We start from the raw sequence: 8,676 nt of genomic DNA on the forward strand, positions 1-8,676 counted from the left end.
AAAACTGCAGCCAACGTCACAGTAATTGACACGTTGTCGTATAGGCACTTTCTGCTTTGTTTTGTCTGCAGTCTGTGGATGGGATTTGTTTATCAGGGATAAACTGATTTTTCTAATCTAAGGCTGGGTTCACACGGCGTATTTTGGACCGGCATCCAGTCGCACACTCCGCTCCGGATTAGTCCCAATGAATGGACCTAGTCTGGAGGAGGGTGTGTCTTCAGGCGGAGTCACGAGGCGAATCGGCCTGAAGAATGAGCATGTCCATTCGTTTTTTCCCCACCGATTTCTATAGGAGCTGTCTTTTTGGTCAGAATTTTGAGGCGGATACGGACTCAAAATTCTGACCAAAAAACTCTTTGTGAACTCAGCCTCACCTACCCTCCCCCCACCGCATTCTTTCTAAATTACTTAGGTCACCAAAAATCTATAGTCCTATTCTCTCTGCATTTTTCAAGCAGAATGGGGGACAGAATCGATAGCAGGTGTGAACCTAGCCTTATGGGAGTCAAAATATGGCAACTCCAAATTTTTTCTTTTTGCAAAGTTTATATTTTTTTAAAGAGGCTAAAACATAAAAAATATATATATAAAATACAGACTACAGGCGACAATTCATTTTGGCTGCACTGTGAATTATGTAAAAACAAAGCTCATAAGAAAGTCGCACAAACACAGTTTTACTTCAATCCTCCCCCCCCCCCCCTCCTCTGATTCAGAATTTTTTTCCAGGTTCCCAGTACATTGCACAGAATATTAAATGGTACCATTACAAAGTACAATTTGTCCTGCAAACACCAAGCCCTCATATGATGGAAAAATAAAGTTATAGGGTTTAAAGGGCGAGGGTAAAAATGAAAATAAAAAAATGCCACTGTGGGGGAAGGGGCTGAAGGTTGAAGCTGTCGCCGCTTCCAGGCCAGTCTCCAGTTTTCAGAATGTATCAGCAGCTAATAAGAACAGCAGAAGGCAGCTTTCATTTTGATTCTCCAATCACTGGGCACAAGTTAGGCACAACCAATCATATTAAGGGCATTTTTAAGATACATCAGACCACTTTTAAGCACTAGACCTTAGACTATTATAAGCAACAACTAAGTATCAATGTATAAATAACACAAAAAATTATTTTGATTTTAAATCTAAATTTATTGTTACAAAATTGTTTTTAATTGTAAAAAATATTGGTATCAGGAAAACACAAACACATAAAAACATTTAAAAAACACACAACAAGAGTGGAGGTCACACTGTACTGAGCAGCTCCAGCAGGTGTATAATCTGCTAGTGGTGTAGGGGATGAGAATAGCCACAATAAAAGTGTGTATAGAGAGGCCCAGTATTTTGTATATATAAATGTAAATAGGCTCCTATCGCCCACAATATCACAAGATCAGGGCACTTAATTGAAAAATATCTGTAGCATTGCAAAGATCATACCCACATCACCACTATATAGTAAGAGCATATAAGGTAACAGAACCAATGTAAAGTTACACACACATGCCAGTATTACATAAGCCAACCTACATAGGACAAAATGTAAAGCATATACATAAACCACTGCTCACCAGCTCACTGCTCTCCACTCTGAGCCCCGACGGACCGTTTCACCCCTGCTTCTTCAGGGGGCTACAGAATGGAGGCAGGAGGGGAAGCTTTTATATGGTACACAATAGTAATTAATGGCGCCATTAATTCATTTAGGTGCGGCTCCCGCATCACAATGGTGCGAGAGCATCACATGACAATGCTTGAGCTAATCAAAACAGTAGAAGTGTCTAAAGGAGACACACATACAGCGTGTATAGAAGGGAAAACCACAGCCACCGCACATATAAACCAAGAGCAATATCTTATATACTTAAAGAGTTTTACAGTGCACACATTTGTCTTCCCTCCTCCTGGTGTCCATTAATTTATACACTGACTAAATTACAATATAACTGCAACGTAACTGCCTGTAATATTACCCATTGCCACTAGATGCCGCTGTAGGCCAGGAATTGTTTCGGAGTGTTTTATTAAATTTAATTAATTCGTTTGATAAGATTTACAAATTCAAACATTTTGGGAGTATGCAAACAAATGTTCTTTTCTGTTTTCCAAACAAAAAAACACAACCAAAATGTCATTTATTGAATGTCTCCAATGTAACTTTTAAAAAGTTAAAAAGAAAAAAAAGTTAAAATTAAACAAATAATAAAAAGTTAATAAACCCACCTTTGCATTTAGAAAACAACCTAAACAATAAACAAACGTAAGTGTGTATAAGTCAACACTATTCAAAAATAGATTTAATTATCCTATGCGGTGAACGGTGTAAAAAAATAAGCACCCAATAGGCAAATTAATGTATTTTTGTCACCTTACTTTGCCAAAAAATAGCAGTAAAAAATTATGAAAAAGTCATACATGCTAAACATAAGTATCAATAAAAAGTACAATTTGTCCCGCAAATAAAGAGACCTTACATATCAATCAAAACAGTAAACAGTTGTAGGCATCAAAATACAATGTCCCCAGGAAAATCGTTCACATTCAAAAAGTGACATTATATTTGTAAAAACGGTAAAACGTAATAAAACCAATATTAATATGGTATCGCTGTAATCATAATGCCATTTCATTTTTAAAGGGATTCTTCCATTAAAATGCTTTTTTTTTCTCGCTAACACATAGGAATAGCCTTAAGAAAGGCTATTCTTCTCCTACCTTTAGATGTCTTCTCCGTGCTGCCATTCGGTTGAAATCCCGGTTTTCTTTGGTATGCAAATGAGTTCTTTCGCAGCACTGGGGCGGGCCCAGCGCTCAAACAGTACTGGGGGTGTCCCCAATGCTGTGAGAGAACTCTCCAGCGACACCTCCATCTTCTTCAGGAACTGTTTCTCTGCGTGTCTTCTTCCAGAGCTGGGTTTCAATCTTTTAGGCCTCGGGTAGAGCAGACTGTGCATGCCCGCAGGCCACAAGAAAATAGTCGCTTAGGGGCCACATGGCCAAAATGGCCGCCGGCCGGCTCCTGTATTGAACTACAAGAGCGGCTACCCAAAAATGGCTATCGGCTGGCTCCTGTATTGAACTGCAAGAGCGGCTACCCAAAAATTGCCGCCGGCTCCTGTATTGAACTGCAAGAGCGGCTACCCAAAAATGGCCACCGGCCATTTTTGGGTAGCCGCTCTTGCAGATCAATACAGGAGCCGGCCGGTAGCCATTTTTGGGTAGCCGCTCTTGCAGTTCAATACAGGAGCCGGTCGGTGGCCATTTTGGGGTGGCCTTTCTATGCTCCTGTATGGAACTACAAGAGCAAGAGAAGCCAGAAGAGGCAGAGTTGCTGCAGAACAAGAAGGCGGCGCAGGAAAGAGCTCTCGGGCAGCATTGGGGATGCGCTCATCAGCCTTTCAGCGCTGGGGCCCGCCCTCATTGCTGCGGAGAGCTCTTTTGCATACCGGTTAAAACCGGTATTTCTGCGGAACGGCGCGGCAGAGACCACGTCTAAAGGTAGGAGACGAATAGCCTTTCTTAAGGCTATTCTGATGTGTTCATTAGAAAAAAAGGTAGTTAAATGGTAGAATTTCTTTAAATTTACTTGAGAAAGGAGCCGAGAGTTTCGAAACATTGTAATCTGTCATCATTATTAGTTAGCCATTAAAAAGGTATCAACTACTGAAGACTATCAAGGTTTTTGTTTTTTTTTATATTTCTTACCCACTGGCTAACAGTACGAGAACAAACATTTTCCTTATATTATATCTACGGGAAGGCCGCCGGCGTTTCCGTAGATATAATTGACATGCTGCAATTTTCAAAACCGCAACGATTTTCTACGCAAAGTGGGGATGGGATTTGCATGAATCCCTTCCCCACTTTGCAAGTACTGTAAAACACTGCGATTTTTTTTTTTTTTTTTTTCCCACAGCGTATCTACCTCGGGCAAATCGCTGCGTTTCTGGCCCGTGAGGCCCCGGCCTTACAGAGGATTCTGAGAAGTGGCTAATGGGTTTATACGCCTTGATCAAGATGTGAAGTACGTAGAGTAGATCAATGGAATGTGTAGTCCATGCCTTTTTTTCTAATGTTGACTATTATAAACTTAATGGCAAGAGATGGAGTTGCAAGACTTTCTTTTATTTTCTTTTAACTATAGATAATAAAGTAAAAAAGTCATCAGCAGAAACTCTTAAAAAATATTAATAGTTCATTTTATTACAAGACAAATCCTTTAGAAAAAGAATGTAACTACATTCAAGAACAAGGATTGGCTTTGGTCTAAGTCCATTCACTGTAATGCAGCAAGTATTTTTTGTGCTGCTCTGATTGTGTTATTATTAGACGCAGAGCAACTGCAAGCCATAATTGTACAGCCCAGTCCAGCTCAGCAAGCCAAGCTTTGTGCTAGTGATGGCTGCAAACAGCTGCAGTGAAGTTTGACTTCTTACAATCAGACTCATTCATTGCACCGTCACTAGATAGCGTTGTAATCTTAAAGCAGGTCACCAGGAACAGCTGAGTCACAGTTGCCTTTGAGACATGTAGCTATATAACCTTAATCTCTGTGGGTTTGTTTTTAAGAGTATTTATTGTATTACAAATGACAAAAGAAAATGTTCCACAGGAAAAGTCATAAGGCTTCATTTACTCATTGCGTTTCTAATGAACAACTGCATGCAGCAATATATGCCAATATACACGCACTTCCCATTGAAATCAATGGGCTCTGTTTTGAAGCGCCGCGCTCAGACACATGTATACGTGTCTAAATGAGCAGCGTGCTTTCGCCATGTGGAGAGGCCCTTAGTAAGAGGCAGCCTTTTGTCTCTTAAGGACCCCTTCACACGGAGTAAACACGCGTGTATTTTGGCAAAAATAAGACTCCCATTGACTTCATTGACATTTTACACATGTATTTTGATGTGTATTTTGACGTCGGGGTCTTCAGCGTCGGGGGGGGGGGGGGGGTTCAAGTCAAAAGCTCGCCACGGGGCCCAACCATTCCTAGTTATGCCACTGATTTACACCCAATTAATAACATAGTGCAGCCCTCCCTATAGTGTAATTTATAAATAGTTCATGAACAAAAGAGTAAATTTGGTTTCCAGTTACACAACTATCTATTGTAGGGCTCAGTGATGAAAGCTCCCTGTATAGTCAGCAATAATGACAATCTTACCATCAGGCGGTTTTCGCCTGACCAATATTGCTGCTCAGCAAGGCTGCTTGCACACTACAGTAACACTACAGTTTACAGTCTTTGGTTGGACTGATGTAGATTATACAGCCTGATCGCGGTTGGAAGGAAGGACTTGCGATAGCGCTCCTTCTCACATTTGGGGTGAAGCAGACGGTCACTTACAGTGCTGCTAAGTGCCATCAAGGTCTCATACATGGGGTGGGATTTGTTCTCCCGCATGGAGGTCACCACAGACAGTATCCTTCTGTCACCCACCACCTGTACTGGCTCCAGGGGGTTCCCCAGGTCAGAGCTGGCCCTTCTGATCAGCCTGTCAAGTCTATTTCTGTCCCTGGTTGATATACTGCTCCCCCAGCAGGCCACACCAAAAAAGATGGCTGAAGCAACCACAGAGTTGAAAAAGGCCCTAAGAAGTGTCCCCGGACTCCGAAGGCCCTCAGCCTCCTGAGCAGGTAGAGTCTGCTGTGACCCTTTCTGTGCAGCGCCTCCAGGTGATCAGCCCAGAGTCTAGTTTATTGTTGAGGAGCACACCCAGATACTTATAGGTCCTGACTATCTCAATGCATGTCCCTTGGATCTCCACTGGGGTCAGAACACTTCTCCGTTTACTAAAGTCCACCACCATCTCCTTGGTCTTCCCAGCATTAATCCTGAGGTGGTTCTGCTGGCACCATTCAACAAAGTCCCGGTTTAAATCTCTGTATTCCCTATCGTCGCCATCAGTGATGAGGCCTACTATAGCAGAGTCATCGGAGTACTTCTGTAAGTAACAGCTGGATGAGTTGTGCCTAAAGTCAGCAGTGTACAGTGTGAAGAGGAAAGGGGTGAGAACTGTACCTTGTGGTTCCCCCTTACTACAGATCACAGTGTCAAACACACAGTCCCGGGCTCTCACATACTGAGGGCGGTTTGTGAGGTAGTCTAGGATCCAGTTGGACAGGTGATGGTCCACACCAATAAGGTTCAGCTTCTCCCTCAATAGACCTGGCTGAATGGTGTTGAACGCACTGGAGAAATCAAAGAACATTATTCTCACTGTGTTCCTGGGTTTCTCCAGGTGAGAGAGAGCTCTGTGAAGAAGGTGGATAATGGCGTCATCTACCCCAATGCCCGGCCGGTAGGCAAACTGGAGGGGGTCCAGAGCGGAGCTCACTAGGGGGCGTAGGTGTGTCAGGACCAGTCTCTCTAGGACCTTCATCAAGTGGGATGTCAGTGCTACAGGTCGGTAGTCATTGTAGCACACCGGATTGGGTTTCTTTGGGACTGGTACCACACAAGATGTTTTCCACAGTTGAGGTACCACTCCCAGCTTTAGACTCATATTGTACATGTGCATAATAATACCACACAGCTGGTCACCGCACATTTTAAGAAATCTTGTGCTTATCCCATCAGGTCCTCAGAATCCCATTGACTTCAACCGGTGCCATCTTACGTGCGCTACACATTGAAATCAATGGGAGGCTTTTTAACCCATTGATTTCAATGTGAAGAGGAGGCGGGAGCAGCGACGAGGTCACTGAGTAAAATACCTTTTTTTTTTTTTTTTTAAATAATGGAGTATCCCCAGCAGGTAGCGGCCTAATTACCTACCTCCCCTGGCCTGCTCACTGCCTCCCCCCGCTTCCCCTTCTACTATAGGCCTTGGAGGGCGGCAGTGAGCAGGCCCGGGCCCAAGCTGCGATCCCACTACCGCTATTATTATACTCGGTGGTCTTTTCAGACCCCCGATTATAATAATCGGAGCCCTAGGGGAGGTGAGGGAACATAATAAACAGTGTTACTCACCTCTCCGGGATCCGTTGTCAATCCTAGCAGGCTTCGGGCCTATATGGCAATGTCCCAGATGTCACATGGTCTGGGATATTACCATATAGGCCTGAAGCCTGTGCTAGTAGTAACTTCCATGTTACTGCTAGCACAGGCTTTGGGCCTGTATGGCAACAGGCTGTTACTGCTAGCACAGGCTTTGGGCCTATATGGTAATATCCCAGACCACATGACGTCTGGGACATTATCATAGGGCCCGAAGCCTGCTAAGATTAACATTGGATCCTGGAGAGGTAACAGTGTTTATTATGTTCTCTCACGTCCCCTCTGAAAAAACCCCCGAGTATAATAATAGTTCATGGGTATGCAACTGTGGGGCATAATAGAGCTTGAAGGGTTCACTGTGAGGCTTTGGGCCTATATAGTAATATCCCAGACCACGTGATGTCTGGGACATTACCATATAGGCCCGAAGACTGCTAAGATTAGCAACGGATCCCGGAGAAGTGAGTAACACTGTGATGACGCCACCTGCGCTGAGATGCAGAGGTATAAATCAGTGCAGGAGAGGGGCCACTCAGGTTGTTTTCAGAGCGGCCCCTTTCCTAGGCTAGCTTAGGGAAAAAAGGAAAAAAAATAAAAATTGCCATGGCTGCCGCCCCCTCCGGAATGCCTCCTGAGGCCGTCGCCTCATCTCGCCTCATTAGAGGTGCGGCGCTATATATGAGTATGATAGTGGTGTATGATAAACAACATGATATTAGTACTTAAGGGTTAAAGAGAATGTGTCAGGTCGATTTGAGAAACTATAGGCTAAGGACCCACGTAGCAGGCTGCAGTGAAAAAGTGCTGCGGAAAAACCATGGTGAAAATGCATTGCGTTTTTTCCCACAATGCTTTTCAAAGAAAGTGTGCACAGTTTTCGTCTGTGGACTTTCTGCTTCAATTATACCTTTAGGGAGACCATCATTGTTTCCATAGGTATAATTGACATGTTGTGATTTCTAAAAATGCAATGGTTTGGGAAACCGCACCATTTCCGATGCAGATATTTTTCTGCAATGTGTGGATGGGATTCGCTAGAGTCCCATCCCCTTTGCAAGGACTGTAAAACACGTGGTTTTTGTCGTGGCGCTTCTGCTGAATCAAAACGGCGCTGTTTACTCCATATTGATCCCCGACCTAAACCAACCACAGGTCCTTACAGATGGGGTACTTAGTGTCCCAAATCACTCCGTTTATAAAGCCATCTGTGCCTGCAATTAAAAAAAATTAGCCTTTATACTTACCTAAAGATGAGTCGGAGGAGCCTGCGCAATTCTTCAGTGAAGTTAACAACGTACACCCCAGCTTTACTGCGCAAGCGCCAGAGGTGTACTCATCCGGCTTCACTGAAAAAAATGTGCAGCACAGAGAGTACAGCACTAGGGTAAGTATAAAGCTTTTTTTATATTTATTGCGGGCATGGATGGCTTTATTACATGACGATTTGGGGCACTAAACCCCTGGTCCATATAGGCCTGTGGGTGGTTTAGTGTCCCAAATCATCGTCCTGACAGATTTCCTTTAGGCTATGGCTCCACGTTTTTTTTTCATTGCGATTTTGCAGAACTTTCCTCTGTGGACTTTCTGCCCTATGACATCTATACAGAAAACATCAGCGTTTCTGCAGTTCAAATTGGCATGTTGTGATTTTCAAATATCTCAGTTGTTTTTGA

This window comes from Leptodactylus fuscus, chromosome 5 (assembly GCF_031893055.1).
Source record: "Leptodactylus fuscus isolate aLepFus1 chromosome 5, aLepFus1.hap2, whole genome shotgun sequence".
Taxonomy (NCBI): Eukaryota; Metazoa; Chordata; class Amphibia; order Anura; family Leptodactylidae; genus Leptodactylus; species Leptodactylus fuscus.